General features: G+C 43.7%; 1 protein-coding gene across 1 annotated transcript in view; it reads right to left on the bottom strand.

Annotated features, from left to right (window-relative positions):
- Nucleotides 1–20,295, bottom strand: part of TRHR (thyrotropin releasing hormone receptor) — a 422,954-nt gene extending 402,659 nt beyond the window's left edge. The window contains exon 1 of the mRNA XM_086918062.1: nucleotides 20,224–20,295. The gene's annotated coding sequence lies outside the window, so the exon portion shown is untranslated. The remainder of the gene's footprint in view (nucleotides 1–20,223) is intronic.
- Nucleotides 20,296–22,390: the final 2,095 nt, after the last annotated feature.

Raw genomic sequence — 22,390 nt, 5'->3', positions numbered from 1 at the left:
TTGAATCTTATCGTTTCTTTAAACCAGTCATACATTGCAGCTGTTGCCCCATCTTCATTTTCTGCTGCCTGTTTTACCCATATTTTGAGACCTTATGCCTCCAATTACCGCTTAGCCCACTGATACTCCACCCTATACTTGTATCCTTTCTTCTTTTCCTCTAGGGTCCCTTGCCCAATCTATCCTCATATGTGTAGCCATTAATGACAAACTGTGTCGAGTGACATGCTTATGCTTTTAACTGCTACATTCTCATGTCTTATTGTATCTTCTAAACTTTGACATTTGTTGAGATGAAAGCTTTAGCCACCGCCAACTACGCTAAATAGTCCCAATGTCATACCACTTAGGTATGCTACTACTCCAAACCCCCATTTTCGCTTTTGAGAAATATAGACAAAGACATTAAGACATTCATATATGACACCAGGAAGCCGGGGGTTGGTGGCTTCTATAGCCAAGATCTACTGGCTATTCCAAGGCTTGTTGGGTAAGTCATGTACAAGCTAACCAAAACATCCCAATCTATGTCTAACGTAGAAAAGAAGAGTGGATTGATTTTTTACTCTTTGTGTTATTCATATCATTAATAATTATGTATTTTCCATCAAGTACAGATCCGCATTCCAGTTTTGAAAATTGGAGGAAATATATATTTTCTACATTTAATGCCAAAGGTGGAAAATGTTGACAAATCAGTTAGCACTTCTCTTATGGTCCATTATGTAATGTTATGTTACGTCATTACGTTATGTTAAGTGTATTTATAATGTAAATGTGCTAACACCCGCAAGTGTATCCTTGCACTAGGCAGGTGTCCTGGCCTCGTCTCGAGGGCTAGGGGTTAAGGGTTACTCAAAGAGCCAAGTCCTAGCATCTTGCAGAAATCCAGTAGAGAGGAGGAGGCTCTAATGTGTTGCAGTAAGCTGTTTCAAACTTTACAAGAGACATAATGGAAGGCTTGACCAATGTTATTTTTCTATTTATGCGTGTGATGTGTGTGAGTTGGAGTCCGAATTTATGGAGGTATCTGGCAAGTTGATAAAAGCAAATGAGCCTGTTTATTTGGTCAGGGCCTGTGTTGTATTGTACTTTGAATGTGTGGTTTAAGAGCTTGAACTGAATGCACTTAGGCATTGGGAACTAGTTAAGCTACCTGCAGTGTGGCGTGAGTCTAGCATGGAAGTTGAGAATGAGTATGGCTACCACATTCTGGATGGCTTGTAGTACTCTGGTGAGCTGTTTGGTGATTCAGGCATAGAGGGTATTGCCTGGTGAGGAGGGTGTGGATGATGGTTTTTCCTCTTTTGCTTGGGAGCCATTTAAAGATCTTCATCTGCATCCTTGGGGTGTGGAAGCAGGAAGCTGTGAAGGTGTTGACTTGTCTAAACATGTCCAGCTAGTTTTGAATGATGATTCTCAGGTTCCTGGCATGGGATGAGTGTGTGGGTGTGAGTCTGAGGAAGAATGGCCACCAGGTGGAGTCCCATGGTGAGATGATTTTTTCTGAAAATAACGACTTCTGTCTTGTTGGTGTTGAGCTTGAGACAATTGGACTTCATCCAGGTGGCATCTGTGCCAAGCACGTGGTGCATTTGTTCCTTGTGTTGGGTGTTTTATACAAGAGGGACAGAATTAGTTGTGTGCCATTGGCGTACGGAAGGTTACTGATGCCTTACGTGTGTGTGATATTGCCTAGAATAATCATATAAATATAGGATTGTGGGATGAACCACGATGTACTCAGCAGATGGGTTTTGGAGATTTTGAGGTGTACGGTGTTAGGCAGAGCAATTCCTTTTTTTCCGCAAAAAAGAGCAGATCCAGCAGAGAGCGTTTCCCAGAATGTAGATCCTCATGCAGGCATTTGTGGAGCGGCCCAGAAGGATAAGGGCTGCAGTCTCTCCTCTATTCAGAATCATGTGGATATCATCAGTTGCTGGATGAGTGTTGCTTCTGTGTTGTGGTTGGGTCTAAATCCAGACTGTGTGGCATCTAGGAACTTGTGATTAATGAAGTGGTCAGTGAGGCCTCTGGTTGAGTCTGCTGAGGGTTGCTTGAAAGGAGTGGTGACTCTGGCATGTTTTGAAGCTTCCTAATAGGGAGCTGAGTTGATGAAGATATTGAGCATCAGAGTAAGCATGGGCGGAAAATCCGTTCCGCTCGCGGATTTTGCGGATTTTCGGGAAATTCGCAATCCGCGAGATTCGCGAATCTCCCGCAAAATCCGCAAATCCGCGAGCAGCGGATTTTGCTCGCACTGCTCGCACTGTTCGCGTGAGTTCGCGCCCCGCGAATAAGTGCAAAATTGCAGAAATACGATTTTAGCAAAACTGAAAGTAACTACTTACCAGGTTCAAAAGTTCAGGCTCATCATTAGTAGCCATTTCCTGTAGTGCTTCCTGAGGGGCCCCTCCAGAGTTCAGTTGCCAGTTGAAACTATTATGTGACCCTGCTCTGAACCTCAGAATAGTTACACATATGCCACAAAGGTCCTGAATTACAGCTAAGGGAGACAAGCAGGAGCCAGGCTGGAAGTTAAAATCCATTAATCAGCCCCTAATTCATTATTGTCAGTTGGGGCAGGGCAGGTGTTGTAACTAATTTTGCAACAATGAAAGCACTTAGCAAGTGCAAAAGATCACTAATCAGGGCGCACTAAGGAAGCAGGTGCCAGCTAAAAAAATATTCTGTGACACATTAATCAGCCCCAAATTAATTCAGGTCACTTGAGGCAGGGAAGGTGTGCTTTGCTTTGCCGAAAATAATGTACACTGGACAACCAGAGGGTGTGGTGATGAAACAGAGGGTGGCATGGGTGGGCCAGAGGGTGGCATGAGTAGTCAGAGAGTGGCAGTGGTGACAGAGAGTGGCAGTGATGAAGAAGAGTGTCCCAAACAGGCTGGACACGTAGAAACAACAAGTTCGCAAAACTTGCGACCCGACAGGTAAGTTCGCAAATTGCGAAATTGTAAAAACCCTCGCGAACTGGCAGAAACACGGGCGAACACAAAAAAAAAAAATCCGCAAATTCGTGGGAATTCGCGGATTTTGCGGATTGCGAATCCGCAAATCCGCAAAATTCGCGGATTGCCAATCCGCAAAATCCGCTCATGCTTACATCAGAGTGAGGACTTTAATGATATGGTTGAATCCTGTCTTGCAGGTGTGGCATGGGCAGGGTTCCAATTGGGCTTAGGAGTGAATGGACTTTATTTTAGCAGTGGTGTCTGGAACATGCCATTGGAGTCAAGCTTTCCTGGCTGATGAGAGGTGAAACCCCGAAACTGGTCCTAGGATGCTTGGTTCCAGTCTAGGTAGAACTTGCCCTGGCAGTTCGGGCTGGACTGTTCCCATTGGGCACAGGGTCAAGACTGATTTGCATATTGCTGGGATCAAACTGGAATGACATGGTGGGCGAAAAAACGATGGATTTAGGGCCAGATCTCTGTACAGGGGTGAATGAATGACAGTGTTCTGCATTCTGTCCATCAGTTGTTCTTTTTGCATTTGTCACCCCAAGTGGGACGGGTATGCCCAGACGTGGGGCCCATGCTCTCCATGCCACTGGAGTCAAGCTATCCTGTCTGAAACCCCAAAAAGGGCCCTAGCATGCCGGTCCTAGGATGCTTGTTTCCAAGGAGGACCTGGCTTGGCAGTTCGGGCTGGACTGTTCCCATTGGGCGCAGGGTCAAGACTGATTTGCATATGGCTGGGTTCAAACTGGAATCGCATGGTGAGCGAAAAAAACAATGTATTTAGGCCCAGATCGGGGAGAATGTATGACATTGTTCTGCATTCTGTACATCAGTTGTTCTTTTTGCATCTATAGTGATGGCGGGCCATGTGGTCAGGGTCTGTTATTCTCCAGAGACAGTGGGACTTGCTCAGAGATCAAAGGGGTCTGGTTGTGGGTCGCTGTTGCTGAATATAAATGTGATCCAATAGATTGTTGCAGAGGTCTTGACACGGGGTGGTGCTGTTGAAGGTTGCTGCAGTGCAGTGAACTGTTTGACAATGGCAAATATTTCCTTGCTGTTGCTGGCACAGGTCTTGATGCAGTCTGCGAGGGCTGTCTTCTTTGTCTCCCAGATTTGCTGGTAATATCATCTCACGGCAGATTGAACATGCCTTTTACCTGTTTGCTCTATTCTGAGTTGCACAAGCAACCCAAATCTTGCAAATGGATCAGTGCTGCTTTATTGTCACCAGTGCAAAACATCTGTAATATGGCCCATGTATACCGGTGCCCTCTGTTCATTGTAGAGTATTCAGAGTTACTTTCTGATTACATTTAGTTACTGTAACATGTCTAGTAAAAGCCTCAGTTCATACATAGTCATAGAGTACTTAAAAAAGAGTCTGTTGGCATATGAGCACAGTTTACAGTAAGAAAACCATTCTAGAACTCTATATAGAAAGAACATAAAATTGAGTAGAAATAACATACTTGGTTTGCGTGCTTGGGCAAAAGTTCTTGGTGGGAGAGAGAACTTAAGGAGGGTGGATCCTTAACCAGGCCTAAGAGCAAGAATGTCAAAGGCCCAACCAAGAAAGGTCACAGAGGAACCTCTCAATCGAAATGGTCAACTGACTTTTGAAGAGACCTACGGATGTGTGACAAGGCCAGCTTCAGAAGCACATTTGATAAACAGTAGCAACTCATCCACCCACAGCATGGATATAAGACAGGATAGGCGGACATTATGGATGCCACAGTGGGGAGATGCAGAGGCAGTAAGAATGATGGTGTGCCCACAAAAAACAATGAACAGGTCATTATAGGTTACTAAAGGGTGAGATCATCGATTTCCCATGGGCTTTGGTAAGCTGAAGACTGGGCCACTAGGGAATGGTTGGAGGGACTGTGGCACGGGCACAACACTTGTAGCCCAGACTCGGTGAAGGCCAGCTGAAAGACAGTTGTAAAGGTAGTAAGTGAAACCTAGACGTTTTCCAGCAGTCAAACTACTGCTATAGACTGAGATTTTTAATGATAAGTATTGTTTGGAATGTAACATTGCATTATAATTTAATAATCGAATGCTTGCTAATTGTCCCACTTGTAACTGGTAAAAAATTATTATTAAACTGTGGTTTTCTAACTCCAGAAAGAATATACAGAGGCGTATTAGGGTTACAAATATGGAATGAGTGGCTTGAATTCTGGAGTTAGACTGTGGTATGTGGTAATGAAAGTCAATGGTATTCGCACTACAATCACTGTGTTCACCAAAAGGCAGAGGGATCTTTAATACCATCTGCCAAAGCAAAGTGACAAAGGTTAGATTGCAGCAATCTTTTGGGTGAAGCAAGGAAGTATAATGGGGAATGCCCTTAAAAAGCAAGGTTGGGTGATAAAGAAATCCAATAAAGAAGAGAGTGAAGAAGACTCTTCCCTAAAATATTATTAGAAGTTTCAAGAGTTTGGGTTATGATTTTGTCAGAAGTTGCATGGTATTTCCAAAGAGTGCTGTCTTCTTTTGACGAACACGTTTTGCTGGCCATTGGACTTTGTGTACTTTACTCCAACTAACCACTAGTAAAGTGCTTGTACTCTCCACTGTGAACATGTTAGAACTGGCATACCCTTCATTTCCCCCTTTATCCATACTAATATAATAAAGAGAGAGCCTAAACCTTTGAGGCGGGTAATCTCAGGAACCACAGCACCAATCACAACACCCAATACAGCGTTGGAAAGGGCAGTTGCAGCAGAAGGACATAGGCTATGCAGACGCCCACAATATACATTTAAAAGGTAAAAGAACCGTGCCAGCGAAGTAGTCCCTTGTGGGCGTGTCTGCGTTGTGCTGTGGGCGTGTGTTCGGGGCGTGACAAATGCTGGGGGCGTGTGCTACGTTCCGCCCTTCATGCCATGTCTCATATCGTGTGCTAATCCCACCCTGCTCCCTTTAAATACCCCTGCACCCCATAATCATAACCCAACCTTACTCCTTAAAATACCCCAGCACCCTTAAACACTAACCCATCTTAACCCTATAAATATACCCTGCACCCCAAAACCCAAACCTATCCCTAAACCCTAAAAAAAAACCCTGTACCCCAAAACCCAAACCTAGCCCGAACCCTGTAAATACCCCTGTACCTCAAAACCCAAACCTACCCCTGAACCCTAAAAATACCCCTGCACCCCAAAACCCAAACCTATCCCTGAACTCGAAAAATACCCCTGTACCCCAAAACTCAAACCTACCCCTGAACCCTAAAATGCCCCTGTACCCCCAAACCCAAACCTTGCCCTGAACCCTTAAAATACCCCTGTACCCCAAGCCTACCCCTGAACCCTAAATATACCCCTGTACCCCAAAACCCAAACCTAGCCCTGAAACCTAAAAATAACCCTGTACCCCAAAACCCAAACCTACCCCTGTACCCTAAAATACCCCTGTACCCCAAAACCCAAACCTATCCCTGAACCCTTAAAATACCCCTGTACCCCAAAACCCAACCATACCCCTGATCCCTAACAATACCACTATACCCCAAACCCCAAACCTAGCCCTGAACCCTAAAAATACCCCTGTACCCCAAAACCCATACCTATCCCTAAACCCTAAAACTACCCCTGTACCCCATAACCCAAAACTATATCTGAACCCTTAAAATACCAAAACATATACCTCAGTACCCCAAAAAATATACCCCTATACCCATACTGACCTTATCCAAACATTAAAAAAAGACATGCTTTTACCATTCATGCATTTACAACGAATTGTAAATGTATGCGTGGTAAAAGCATATAAAATGTAATGCCATGTGTTATAATGGCATTGCAGAGTCATGGTACTTTCGTAATGAAAGTATGCAAAGTGATGGTATGCGGAAAGAAAGTTGGGGAGTAATGGGTGTTTACCCTCCCTCGGTAAGTACATTGGTGGCACGGCAGCCCACATCTCCAGCAACATACTCATATTTTTTCACCACCCATTTGAAAAATGCACAGGTCTCTCTCATTGATGGCAAGCACCGACATCCACTTTTATACACACCTCCCGCCACAAGTTCTAGAATTGCGAACTTTAGAGCTGGGGAGCTACGTTCGAATCTGGGCATCAGCTCAACATCCTGTAATTCCACGCAAATCGTTTTGTCTCCCTGTGCCTACCACAAATGAATGTGTTCTTCTGTAATGTAAATTGTGCTCATGCCATGTTGTCGAGTTTGCGCTATATAATATTGCAAGGAAAAATAAAGTATGGAAACTCGAGTTCACACACTAGTGAACGCGCACTCTTAAGTGCATTAGCAGTGCCCTGTGAATCAGAGCGTTTCACAGGCCTGTCACAGATAAGAAATGCTATCAAAACGAAATCCTACAAAACAATATACTACTGGCCCGCAGCAATTCATATCCGGACAACGTAGGGATGGGCTGCTAGTTTACTTATATGTTCATTGTGTAAGGTACTAAGTGTGCCTGGGGCCTGTAAATTAAATGCTATTATTGGACTGCAGCACTTCTTGTGCCACCCACTAAAGTAGCACTGTAAGACAAGGGTCTAGTCCTATCAGTTTAGCCTGCCATTTTGAACAGGCAAAATAAACTTTTTGCGAAGCTTAAATCTTCCTTTTAAATACTTATATGTCACCCCTAAGGTACGCCCTAAATTCCCATAGGGCAGAGTGCATGGTATTTTGAAAGGTAAGACATGTATATTTCATGTTTTGCGTGCCCCGTCAGTGAGGAACCTCTAATGTCGAGTTTCATTGTGGCAAGTTTAGCTCTCTCTTAGATTAGCACTGGTTTACACTGTTACATTTAATATTTGCTATCCATTTTGGGAATAGGTAGACAAATGGCCTATTTTAATCGTAAAATCCCACTTAATTGTGAAGTTAGATTTTATATTAGTCTTTTGAAAATGAAACGTCTCTGAAGCTGTCATTTTCCTGCCACTGTCTGGCTGTCACTCGATCCCTGGTGGCTTGCCTGTGGTGAGATGTGAATTGCTCCCAGAGAGTGGACGAAGGGCTGGGTGTGAGGATGGGGCTCCTCTCTTTGCAGCATGGCCTGGGAGCGGTTCCCAGCCCCTTCCTGAGCTTCAAAGGATAACTATCTGGCCACTGGCATAGGTGACTCACATGTAGACCTGCCTCCCTCCTGTCAGGCTGGCTCCAAATCCAGAGGCATTGGAGTAAATGACCAGAAATGATGTTGGGGGTGGAAAAAGGCTTGCCCTTTACTCACAACTTGGTACTGGGCAAAAAAATGGACAGCACAGACCTCTCAACAGAACACTCCTGGACCTTGAGGTTCAGTTACTCACTGACTTTTACAGCTCTGCCACCTCTAACCTCATGGAAGACTTCACCCCGCTCCAACAAAAAAAACTCCTCAACAAAACTATCCAAACCGTGGTACAATGACAATTTAAACTCGAAACCTGCAACCTTAGGGCAGTTGAATGATCTTAAGAGCCAAACTCTCCGAGGACTAACTAAAACTCCTTAGAGATGTTAGGAGCTCCTATAACAAACAAATTAAGAGAGAGAAGGAATATTACTTCAAATACCAACCCGATCATGCCGCTAACCGCCCCAAGAAACTTTTTGAGCTGGTTAAACAGCAATCAGTGGTAGCTCCAAACCACTCGAATTCTGGAGGCGCATACCTTCATGTGACAAACTGGCTGTTTTTTCACAGAGAAATCAAGACTCATCAACATTGAACTTGCATCTAAGAAGGCTCTACATCCTCTGTGTCCGTGCAGCCTCCCAACTTCATAGAGAAGCTCAAATCTATCAGCCTGAACACCAAGAACAACACATGATGGGGCTCCTTTACTCCCTTCCGTGAAAAAGACATTAACAAGATTCTTCAGAGCATCAACCCATCTAACCACTACAGCGACCTGTTGCCTCCTTCCGTCATCAAAGAAATCAAGAATGTCCTCATACCCACCTGGACAAAGATTGTAAATGTGTCACTGTCTCAAGGCACAATCCCAGACTGCCTAAAAGCAGCTCAGGTGTCACCTATATTACAAAAACCTAATGCAGGAAGGGATGACTTGAACAACCTATCTCCAACATCCACACCCTAGCCAAACTCCTAGAAAAATACGTCCAATCCCAACTCTGTGCTCACATAGAATTTTCAGCTCCTTGACCAGCATTAATCTGGCTTTCATATGTCAAAGAGAATTGGTGGATATGCTTTTTTGAGCTGCACATCAAAAATGTTCATTAGCAATACAAACCGCATCAAGTAAGTGTCATTTTATTTTGTATCAGGTGCTCACATGATGCCAAAATACCCACCCACCTCAAGTATTACACTACTAGAACTAAAGCGTAGTCTAGATGCAACTTTATACCACAGACACCAAAGCACATAAAAATAGAGTTACTGTATTCGTTAGTAAATTACACGCTATCTACAGTCAAAGATCACATTAATTGATCAAATTCCATGGATGCTGTCTTGCTACACAGTCCACAACAAATGATCTGCAGCTGGATACCATTTTTAATTTCATACAAAAATGGCAGCCAACGCGCATTTTGCCCTCCCGGGCTTCCTCAAGGTGTATTTTGACTGTATCGATGTATTGTACATTCAAAACCATTCATCTCATATAAGTATCAGTTGCCACTAGAGTCTTTCCATTGTCCAATAAATCGAAGTTTGTTCAACGAAATCTATAGTAATTGGATAATCACACCCGTTTTTTCAAACGGTCCAAAGCACAGTCTCCCATATGGGCAGGGACCATGATAAGTCCACGAATGCATGTATGGGTCCCAAAGGCGTCTTTCAGTTCAGCGCTCCTGCCCACATCTGATACCATACAATATGGCTTTCAGAGGGGACACAACGCTGAATCGGCTCTCACTCACGTGATGGATGACATTTTAGAAATGCTTGACCAAAATGAATCCTGCTTCCTAATCCTCCTTGACCTTTCATCCGCCTTTGAAATGGTCAATGACGACCTCCTATGTATTCTGGCAAACATAATGGGCTTCTCTGGTCGGGTGTTAAAATGGTTCTAGTCCTTCCTCACCACAGATCACAAAGAGTTGAGGCTAACCATGCTCCCTCCCTGCCCTCCCTAGTATTCATGGGGATCCCCCAAGGATCAGCCCTATCTCCTATACTCTTCCACCTGTTCTTGGAACCTTTAGCTAATTCATTAAATTCCACGAGCATTCTCTTCCATATTTATGTGGACGATACGCAACTAAATCTGAAAATCTCCTCCCCAGATAACATTATCTCTCTCAACACGACCCTAACGTCCACTCAAAACTGGCTAACCGAGAACCATCTACTGCTCAATGCCTCCAAAACTGAATTCCTTCTCATCTCCCCTCCGAACCACATCCCCAAGCTAAACCTCTGGCTGAATCACCTTACGGCCTTTAACTGCTCCCCTCTCATAGACTCTGCAAAATCTCTCGGGATCACCCTGGACAAGAACCTGAACATGAAGAATCACATCAGCAATGTATGTAAGGAAGCTAATCACTTGATGAGGAAACTCAGAAATATCAAACTTTCCTTTCACAAACTGATTTCAAGCAGGTGGTCCAAGCGCTTTTGTGTTGCCAAGGCTAGACTATGGCAGCGCTAAGCTATGTGGCATCCACATATATACCTTGGCCACACTAAGGGCATCATTGAACGCTGTGGCTAGGCTGTTTATAGGTACAAAAAGAAATGCACACATATCTCCAGTCTTAAAATCCCATAAATGACTGCCCTACAAAACTCGAATTCAGCTAAAGATTGCTTCTCTAGCGCACAAAGCCATCGACTTTAAGACTCCAGTTACCTAGCGCAAAAGCGTAAATTATCCGGGGGTGGTAGACCTTCAATAAGTGCTAACACTTTCCTCTCTCTTGAAACCACACATCTTTCGCAAAAAAAGAACCTGCCACCGAGCCTTCTCCAGCACTGCCCCGAAGATCTGGCACTTTATTCCACTGGAAGTACGCAGAACCTCCTCCAGGTTTCTTTCAAATTGGAAGCCAAAAGATTCCTAATGAACACGTTCTTACCGTACAAATGATTAGGTTCATATGTTCTAAGTCACTGAACCTAAAACCGTTAGACATCCATTGGTTGCTACTCTCCTTTACCTCATCGTTTTGCCCTCCTAGTAGCCCACTATCTACCAATTTCTGTATTTTTCTCCCTGATCCCTTTCTCCTGGAATTACTCATGTTTGTGATTCTTATTTTATGTCAATATTGCATTTATAGTTATATTACCTTCATACTTTCTTTTGTAAAGTGCTCTGATATCCTGCAGGATCTTGTTTGCACTATATAAAACTTTATAAATGGAAAATAAATAAATAATAAAAAAGGGCTGCCTTGCTGTCTGAAGAACCTGAAGTAAGACTGGATCTGCTTGCTTTGAACATAAGACCACAGAAATGACTCCAAGAGTTGATTAGCAGACCTTCTGTTTGAGGAACTGGGAAACAACAAGCTTCAAGAGTACTTTATCTATGCAACTGTCATGGGTTGGTATTAGACTATACTGGTCCTGCCCCAACACTACAGAAGGGATAACTTTCTTTCTAGAGAACCTATGGAGACTGGCACAGCCATTGAACCTGCAGCTGTTGACATTTAATCACTTGACAGACTCTGCTTGCTGATCTGCCTGCTGATCTGCCATGCAGAAGTAGACCTAACTTCCAAAACATCTTCAAAGTCTGTACATAGAGGGCTGACACCGAGCAGCATCCGATCAGCATTGAGGCCTTTCAAAACACAGACTTGCCCTGACCTGAGCTCTCCACCCTTTATTGATGCCCTTACTGAGACCCTGATCTGAAGCAGTCCACCGTCATTTTCTCCATAAAAGATTCTGAGTCTGAAGGTAAGCTTTCCACCTGGCCAAACCTGGTCCCTCTATCTGAGCTGCAATACATTGCAGTCTGCCTTAACTTTTGACCTTGAACTGGTCTGGAGTGACCATAAAACTTCTTTTTTGAATTAAAACTTAACACATTTATATCTACTGTGTTTTTTTTTTATTCTTTTGTTTTAGTGTCAATGTATTTATTACAATACTCTCTATTTTATAAATCAGTTTGGGATTTGTCTTGTGTATTAACTTTATAACTGTCTGAGTACTGCATAAATACTTTAAACATTGCCTCTAAGATAAGCATGGGTGCTTTGTGCCAAGCTACCAGAGGGGTGAGCGCAGGTTATTTAGTGACTTTAGTCATTTACCCAGACATGGATTGTGATTAATAGTTGAATTGAGGACTCACTCCCTTCAACTAATAATATAATTTCTTACAGTTTTTATTGATTTCAAAATCTTTGGGCCTCATTTACAAGCCCATTGTGCCCCAGATGCTTCACTTTTTTTTAATGTACAGGTGGTGCAATGGGCTTGCCTAAATATACAAGGCCACTTAAAGTCACCCTGCATGACTTTTCATGGCCTTGTTTTGTCCCCTTTTCACGCATTACTCTGCGTGAAAGGGGTGTTCCATGGGTGTTGCTGTGCATGTTCCCACATGACATCCATGGAACCTGACACATTGCCAGATTTACAATGTTTTGTAAAACTGGGATTGCATCAGAAACCAGTGAGACAAGAAGAAATACTTGTATTTGTCCTCGTTTTTTCCTCTTTCCATGCATGCTGCATTCTACAGCACACATAGAAACAGGAAAATGCCATCAATTCATGTTTTTGTGCAGGAAGGTATCACTTCCTGCACAAAACGAATACTCCCTGCAACACGGGCACCCTTGTCACATGATGCAAGGGCCCCTGCACTGGCACATGGCAGCCAGTTGAGTGCAGGGGAAGAACATGAATGCATTGTATTGTTGTTAATACCATCCCTTTGCTTTTAAAATGAAGCAGCTCGACACAGCAAAATCGCCTGTGATGGAGCAAGGATTCGCACGTTATGCGACTTGCTTGAATTCAAACCCCTCGCCTAACATTAATATAGTAATCAACTTGTTTCATGTATTAATATTGCACTTTTACACTACACGCGGGTGTCCCAGAGACGCTTGCTTATGTGTTTATTAATCCTAAATACGCTTGCAACTGAAAATGGTCGCTGCTGTGCGGGATTCCAGTCTGCGCATGCGTCGGTCATACCCATGTGATGTGACGCACTCGTAGTTCTGGAGGGAATTTGTCGCTCATGCGCAGTATTGCTACTATGGCCGCTTTGCTTCTAACATGCTTTCTGCTTGCTACCGCTGCTCTGTCTCAGCTATTTTTTTCAGCTTAACTCCTATTGCTATAGATATTATAAAGTAAGGGGTATAGTGTAGCTAATCATGGTATACAGTGTATTGTTTTCGCTTGCTTTTCATGTAACATTCTCCGGGGGCCTGGGAGGAGAGGTACTGCTCCATCTTGGAAATCTATGTGTCACCAATCACGTGATAGGGGACGTGCGAGACTCGCAGCAGTGGAACTCAGCCAGCTGGCTGCCGAAGCTAAGATGCTCCTGGGAAAGTGACCCCTGCTCCAGGAGAAAACTTCGACTTGTACCTGAAAATGTTACATTTTATGATAATGTTTGTGTGCCCTATTGTTTCGTTATTTCTATGCCATGGGAACTGGAATGTAAGGGGTGGATTCAAGTAATTTAATATTAATTGTGGGAACACCAAATTCTAGGTGGTGACAATGACCTAACCACCTCTCTTGTCCAATCCGAAATCAGGGATCCCTACACTTGCAACATTTGTGGGTGGTCTACTGACCCGAAAACAGTATAACTGGCCTAGGTTTAGCTAGAGAAATTGTCATACTTGTCCGAGTCGCTGACCTGTCACTGACCCTATGAACTCTATAGGTGATTGATACAGAGAGCTGCGGAGCACTCTGTCCGTAAATTCCACAAACTTAGTCTGGGGTGGAGAAACCTTTAAGTGCTGGCAAAGCACTTTGCTGGAGATTTGAGAACCCAATCGGGGTTATTGGCGGATTCCTTGCAGAGAGGGCATAGCGCAGGCGTTGCATCCGAAGCTGCAGGTGTTGGTCGTACCCTTAGATGAGTCCAGTCCTGATCCATATCCCGGGGTGATCCTGTCCTGACTGTCCATGAGCTGTACCTACTCGCCTACTGGCATTCCAAGTCCTTGAGGGTCCTTTCCCGCCTTCCCTAAACTGACCCGTGGCCAGGGTTAGTCCTCATTCTGTCCTAGGTAAATATAAAATATATGTGGGTGTTCGTCCATCTGAATCTTTCTCTCCTATTTTTCCTAATAAAGCAAATCGTGTCTGTGAATTACCTTTGACACTTGAACTCTTATGAAAGTATTTTCTAGCATGTTCCTTATTTTTCCCGTACTCTAACTTAAACGCTGAATTGTTTACATATTTTACTATGTTCCACTGTTACCCTTCCTATAGAAATTGCATTTATTCTGAAGCACTTGTTTCCCAAAATTCCTTAGTATATTCCGATTAGCATTTAGTAGTATGTTCCCTTGTTCTTACCTATCCTTTAGTAACGCAAATACAAATCTGTTAGATTAAATCAGCGTGTTCCTTTTTTCCTCTCCTTGATATTTTTCTAATGTTAGATGATCCTTACATTGATTCATAGTTATACCATTTTTCTAATCTTGGTCATAGATGTTTTGATCTGTGTGAATTTTATTCTCATGGCATACTAGATAAAGGTTTTTAAAACTTCTTGCGTTTGTGGTTATTACAAGGTATAGACAAAATATAAAAGTATTTGGTGTTGGTGATTATCTCCCTGATACCCTTATTATAGCTCCTGATCCATTTTGGTCATAGGTACCTGTTTCTTCGAGGATTGGTAAGTCAGGTACATGTGAAATATATAGAAAGTAAGAACCCCGAATTATTGATAGCGCTGTGAAGGTTACCTGATTTATGGTAAATTATTGATGGGCCCAGTAACGTATATATATTGGTAAATAAGGATCGGGTGACCTGCACGCTCTATCACCTGCGGCTTATCACTGTGTCATTTTGTAGTAGATGAGGCCCTTTGTTTTTAAGTCTACATTTTCACTGTTTAATCGTATTGTTGGAAAGTGAAATACTACAACTGGCAAAGGTATATCTGCCACTGGCAATAAGGCCACTACCCCAGTCTAGGGCTCAGAATAGGTGTTAGAAAATTATTCCCATGCTCAACCCTTGGTAGGTTGGTAGCGAGCAGCCTGGCTTAACTTCAAAGACAGGTATGAAAAGCATTTATGAAACACCAATTCGGAAGTACATTCTATGCAACTGATGTAAAAAAAACAACAATATTTTCTTTTTCTAAAAGATAACCAAGATTTAAAGGTGCTGGAGATCATACTACCTGCACCATACAAACTGTGGTGAAAACTTTACAGATGGCCCATCTTCTGAAGTGAAACAAGCAAGTGTACATAGGTTGATTCGTGGTGAACACACTCTTCTATGTTAAGTGTACATTTCTTACAAAAGTTAGCATCTACTATGTAGAATCTTTCTTCTGTTTGAAACTTTTCCTGCAGCACCAAAATCTTGTGTAGAAAATAATTAATACAAGTCAGCTGCCACTTGCTCATAGAGTTACTCTTGAGTGCAAACATGTATAACATGTTCAATACCTCTTCACAGCTGGCTAAACCAATCCCCTGAATGGCTCATTTCCATAGCTCCCCTCTCTCTGACATCTGCCAATGTCTTCCTTAAGCCTGCCGTTAGGGTGAGTTATAGGGGATGGAGTGAGTTGGTCCTGGCTATTGGCGCCTGTCCTATCTGTTCCTCGAAGCCCCATGGTTACGAACCCTCCCCCCAGCTCTGGTATTCCTCTGTAGCAGAGTTATTTCCAACAGATTAGCCTCTCTGGGGTGATCCACGTCTCACTACCTCAAAGCAGCCTGGCTAATCTTGTTAACTCTGACCCCTTAGGGAAGACCACTAGCAGGCCGAATTTCGGGTTATAAACAAGAAAATCTCATAACTTCTTTTCTGAATATTTTAGGATGAATTCAATAATACCAATTGTTAAATTTATCAATACCATTCTCCTAAGTCTTTTAATTATATTTTTGGGCAATCCCTTATGCTAGTTATTAATTAATAACCTAGTGATCTACAATTAGGAAAATGAAATGTGCAATTTCTTCAACACCAGGGCTTATAAAGCATTTTTTATAAGGTCCCAGCTTACACCTGCCCCCCTCAACCTTTTGACACCTAGGGGCGATTTTATGGATCTTGAATATGTAAACATAGTGTAGATCTTTACTCCAAAGTGCTCCAAAGCAGAGAAGCCAATTTTGGGAAACACTTTACTACAATGAGGAAAGTGAAATGTGCAATTTCTCCTTGCCCAGATCCTATAAATCCTCTTTTATAATGGTCTTCCTTATCAAGTCAAGTCAAGTAAGTAATTTATATAGCGCGCTACATACCCAGAGGGTCTCAAGGCGCTTGAGGATGGGAGGGGAATTACATGTCGAATATCCAGGTTTTAAGTTGCTTTCTGAATGCTAGGTGGTTCTGAGTACCTTACAGCCCTGTCCCCATCCCTGGAACATCTAGGGGAGACCCTGGTGGTACCTAATATGCCATCATATCTATACTACTATTATAAAGAGAGAACAGAAACATTTTGGCAAGGTAAACTCTGGAACCACAGCGCCAATCCACACACCCAATACATTGTTGTAATCCTCAGGGTGTGTACATGGACATAGGCTGCATAAAATAAAAAAAACGTAAATTAAAAAATTAAACTTTAAAAACAAAGTAGTCCTTAAAAGTAGCGCCGGCCGCGACGTAGCGCTGGCTGCGACCTAGCGATGACCGCAACGTGCGTGATGACGACAGGCGGGGAGGAGCGGTGACGAGCAGCGAGGAGTGGCGGTGAAGTCCGGAGTGCGGGGAAGAGCGGCGGCTCAGGTGAGGCAAAGGCGAAGCGGGAGGCGGGAGGCGGTCTGGGCAATGTCGGGGCGGGCAGGGTAAAGCAAAGGCAAAGGCGAGGCGGGAGGCGGTCTGGGCAATGTTGGGGCGGGCGGGGGCCGGGGCGGGTGTGCACCCAAGCCAGAAATGTTGCCTCCAGCCCCCTTCTGCCCCGGGAAATGCTGCCGCAATCCAGAAATGCTGCCCCCAGCCCCCTTCTGCCCCAGGCAGCGCTGGGGCGGGCTGCTAGTTGTAGAATATAAATGTTTAAGTGCTCCTAACACCAAAGTCGAGTTTGAGCACAATTTACATTTCAAAGCAGTGCTGCAACATAGGGCTGCGTTTACAATGACCTTAGGCTCTCAGCAGTGCCCACATGCAAGTGCCAAAAGAGATGCTGACCTCTAAACTGCCATGACCTATTATATACTGGTGGCTTAAAGGTAGTTTCAATCCCTCTGCTCCAGTATGTACTAGGGACTTGTGTGATAGGTCATGCAAATTATAAGTGTGCCTAATATATAGTGTACCTTCATGTATGTGTGTGTTTTCACTGTATTCTAAGTGTGTTTTCACCATAGCACTGGTCCTGGGTCTGCGTAGCAGAGCCCAGGATACAGACAGAGTCAGTTACCACCAGTACCAGTCATCAAAAAATAGGGGTGCACAGGGCACACAGGATAACTTTGCACCCCACACTCATTGGATAATGTCATCAGTGATGTCACCAATAATGCTATAAATTATGTAATTTGAGATGTCATCAGGGATGTCATAAATGATGTCATAAAACATGTCATGAGTGATGTAATGAAGTGGAGTCATAAGCAGTGCATTGTAAATGTACTATATGTGGCAAATTTCTGTGGAATTTTCAGTCACAACATTAATGTTGTCCCTGAAAAATTCACCTACCTATAACATTGACCAACCTTTGATTTTTCAGTGGATGGATGGATGGATGGATGGATGGATGGATGGATGGACGGACGGCAGGACAGACAGACAGGGTGTGTGGTGTGTGTGTGTGGGGGTGTGTGTGTGTAAATAACCCAATGTTTTTGGCAGAATCGATTATACTCCACAGCACAAGTATATATTAAGGATTTTTACTCTAGTTGGTGGTTGAACCCCAAGGTTAGACTGCTGCACGAATAGTGGTGAACGGAGCTTTTAATTCTTACAGCGGATTTATAGGAATTTGGTAATTCAGCGTTAATCTTGTAATGTGGAATTGCTAAGAAATCCTGCCACCTCCCTGGCAGAATTAATCTGCAGTATTTTGTTTTAAACAGGACTAGAAGAGGGAGCAGTCCTCTATGTTTAAAAACTACTGCAGATTAAACTTTAATCTGCAGTAATTTTAAAACATAGTGGGACAGCTCCCTCTTCTGGCCCTATTTAAAGACCACTGCATGCATGGCAGTGCATACCTCATTCGAGCCCTTACATTCTCAAGGTATACAAGGCTTATATACTCTGAGTATATGTATGTAAGGGTGCTGAGGGGTATGCACTGCAGTGCATTTCTGTTCAGCAGTGCTAGTTCTTAGTGCAAAATGCATCCTCGCATCCATTTTTGGACGCGAAGAGTGTATTTCGCGCTAAGAAATTAGCACCAAATGACCACTCCACCCGAGGCGCAATTAAGTGGAATCTCACGGAATTGTAATGTAATTCAATGTAATTCCACAAAATATAACTCTTACAATATGCCCCCCCCCTTCTATTTATGACCCACTAATTCACACACACATAAGAATAATCTCTCCAAGGGGAAGAACGCCACAATGAAGTAAAGTTATATTTTCACATTAATCAATCACATATTACATGAATCATGCTCTCAAATATCCATAAAGTCGAGGTGTAGTCATCTATCCATATAAAGCATCCAATAAGGAAACGTATATGCCTTTGGTTGAAAATCTTTATTTCTTCTTATAAAAATAGACAATGTCAGCCCGGCTATCTGTGTGTGTGTGTGTGGGGGAGTGGTATCTGTGTGTGTGGGCATTTATAGCCCACACAGTGAGGACTAGATGGGTCCTCATAGTGATGGTGAACCCTGATAGAACCTGATAAACCCTCACTGGTGGGAAGGGACGCTATACAAAACCTAGATTGATTGATAGGAGGGCTGGTCCCGCTAGTGTGTTTGGGTACTTTCTAATGAGTGTATCAAAAAACTGAAAGTGCTGTTATATGTGCCTTGGTCTGCTTTGTAACCTACCCTACTATCAAAGTGCACATGTAGTTAGAATACACACTTCATTATGGTAAATGACCGATCATCATGATAATAGGAATGTTATGCTATGGTTTGTGTGTGCGTGCGTGTGTGTGTGTGTGTAGATATCCTCGGAATGATGGAAGGCTGAGCGGATTTTCAGGGATTTTAACCTGCAACCATAGGGTCACATACAGATCCTTTCATTGGATGCAATAATCCTGTGACGCACCAGACCCATACATGAATATGCATGCATTCACACAAATACACAAACCTATGATTCACGTTAACCCATGCTTCTGTAGACTGCTTTTAGACCTAATTGTTCCTCTTTACACACATCACATAATATATTCCTGTCATATTTGCACCTCATATATTAACCCCGAGAGGGCTCTTGGCACGAGTGACAAATAGCAGATATTTATTGTTATCCAAGTTCCTAGAACTGAATTTATCAGTATCAAGAACTGGGATGGTGAGCAGAACCACCGACATTTCAAAACTATTGTTATGTGATTACGGAACTGTGTCTGCAATAGGTACATCAACCTACTGAGCTACCAGTCACGCGGACATAAAACGTATGCTTCTTGTTAACCGTAGAAACAAGAATTGGTAACATTAACATGTAAATTTCAATTACTCAAAATAGGAGTACTGAATACGACGTTGTGTTAATCAAGAGTTCGAATTTTTCCCGAAAGGGGTCATTCCATGTCATGCATGTCCCCTCTCGTGCTTTATCTCTGAACATTAATGTTAGCCAAACATACAATAAATAAAACAGGCATGTCTGTCTTCCTCTGTGTTATAAAGGCTCGCAACAATACGGTCATCCTATATTAAAAGTACATAAAAGTAAACAATAAACCGTTGTTACCTTTTCTTGTCAAATCCAAAAATGTTCACAAAGACGAAAATGTAAAGGTGCTGTGCAAGCAAATAAGGCGACGCAACGACAGGTAACTTGCGATGCGACTGTATTTAAAACGGGCTTGTAAAGTGAAGATTAACGACACCGTCCTGTACATGCTTTCATCTGGCTATGCCCAGATGTGCTGCTTAAGCCGCCTCACAAGCGTCCGCGCGCCCTTACCTTGCTGTGCTGACGCAGGAAGCCTGGGCTCAGTCTGCGCAGGGTGAGTCGTTGAGCCAAGTTACTCTTGAGTGGACCCGTCTGTACCACCGCGCCGTTCACCCCTCGCAGCTCCTCGAGTGAAGACTTGGTCGCAGCCCCCCGACTCTCAAACCGCGCTCACCTCAGTACATACGGGTTATCCCAAATTCATGGCTTGTTTCGTTCATGGGGAATCTGAAAACTAGGTGTGAAAGGCTATGGCCGGAGTGACCTGGAGGTTAAGGCACGCCTTGCAAATAACTGGCGTTGTTCTGTAATAAATGCCTCTTCGAGGCGAGCGGCGTTTGTATGGGCTGAGTCCAGCTGGAAACTAAAGTACGCCCCCCTGCCTAAAACATCGCCCGTTCTAGGCAGATGAGAGGAAGCGCGAGCTTTTCATCACTTGAACTCCGGAGCCAGCTGCTGCGAGCGGGCTTTTTTATCGGATCATAAATGTGACAGTAATTTCTGTGATCGGCTCTGAGAGCGCGGGAAGCACATCTCATTGGCAAGCCTGTGCCAGCGACGTGAAAGCCCCCCTCCCTGCCGCGACTTCAGGCATCAGCACCGTCAGGTGAAAACATCAATGAAAACTTAACAGAAAGACGAAGTGGTGACGTTTGCGAATGGGCAAATATGCCGCACCTCTGACCCTGGAGCGCGGCTGCTGTGTTTACATCAGTTATTTTGATAAGGATTGGAACAAATGTGTTTATGACAGCGCTGTGCTTTTTTTTCTGCACGCCTTGCCACCAGGGCTGCACTTAGCCCCCTTAAGCGCGGCTGAAATAATGATGTTTTCGCCCCGTGCAGCTTGGTGTTGCAGTCAGCAAGAGATGCGCGGAAGGTGCATATTTACAGTGGTTGGTTTATTGATCCCAAAAGTGACCTACACTTTCGCTATAGAACACTGATGTGAAATACGTTTTTCTTAAGCTCGCTGCATCCTAATAAACACATCATTAGAGGAAACAGAGGTATTGTCAACCTTTATCGACAGAGTGCAGAATATATATAAAATATTAGTGTTCCTATTACATGCTTTACTGTACCACCACAATTTGTTTATTCGAAAAAGTTCTGACTTTAGTTTCTTTTAAAAGAGAATTGTAGCTTCAAATGACCATATAGACATCCCATACCGGTCACGCTACAACCGGCACTTATTAACACAAGCGTTTGCAATGAAATAGGTCTCGCATTTACGCGAGTTTGGGCTATTGACATTGCAATTAACCCTTCCCATTCTCTTGACGGAACCGTTCAGTCACGAGCCTCGGGTGGGCTGTGCTGGTGACGGAACGGTTCCCTCACGGCCCTCTCGCCGCACCTGCGCTAACGTTCTGAAGCGCGGGCGGGGCCATGACGGAACCATTCCGTCACAAGCACGGCTCACCCGCGTGCCGTGACGAAGCGGTTCCGTCACGAGCACGGGACCGCCTCGCGCCCCCCCACCCCCTTAGCACTGCGGCGGAATACCACCACAGTGAAGGGGTTAACAATGGCTTTTATTTTTGTTTTTGTTTTTAAAACATAAATCAAAGGCATTGTTATTTACAATGCCAATAGCTTAAAGTTGCGTAAATGAGAGACCTACTGCAGTGCAAATGCTTGTTTAGAATCTCAAGGGCCACAAACAGACCAGTTCAAGAGTCTCAGTCTAGCACCGAGGAACACAAAGAGCTCCTCCTTACTCCACGGAAGAGTTTGCTGGCCTGGACCACACACATAACTAGAATTAGGACACAGAACTAGGCTGAAATGGTTTGTCATGGTAGAAGGAGAAGAGCGCCATGATACAGTGGAACAACTTTCAGCATGGTTTGCAAATGTCTGAGGCAATCCACAAACTATAGGCTACACCCACGCCACATATGCATGCACACACACGTGCAAGGAAAACAATCCTTTTTTCTAACACCAAGGGTGTCCCACCACCACATTTATTTAAAAACATCCTACACACCTAATTGCAGACTTTGGAGTCAAAGGGGATTCCAGTCATGACAAACATGCATGGATGTACAAGGAATGGACAGTTGGAAGTCAAACAATGTAGGGCTGTCGATAGGCCAATATCCAATCATCCGTCACTTGCCGGGCCTGGGTAGACTACTCTGCTAGTGAACAACTTTTCCCAATCGTG

This window comes from Lissotriton vulgaris, chromosome 4_1 (genome assembly GCF_964263255.1).
Source record: "Lissotriton vulgaris chromosome 4_1, aLisVul1.2, whole genome shotgun sequence".
Classification (NCBI taxonomy): Eukaryota; Metazoa; Chordata; class Amphibia; order Caudata; family Salamandridae; genus Lissotriton; species Lissotriton vulgaris.
This window is presented reverse-complemented; position numbering and strand designations above follow the sequence as displayed.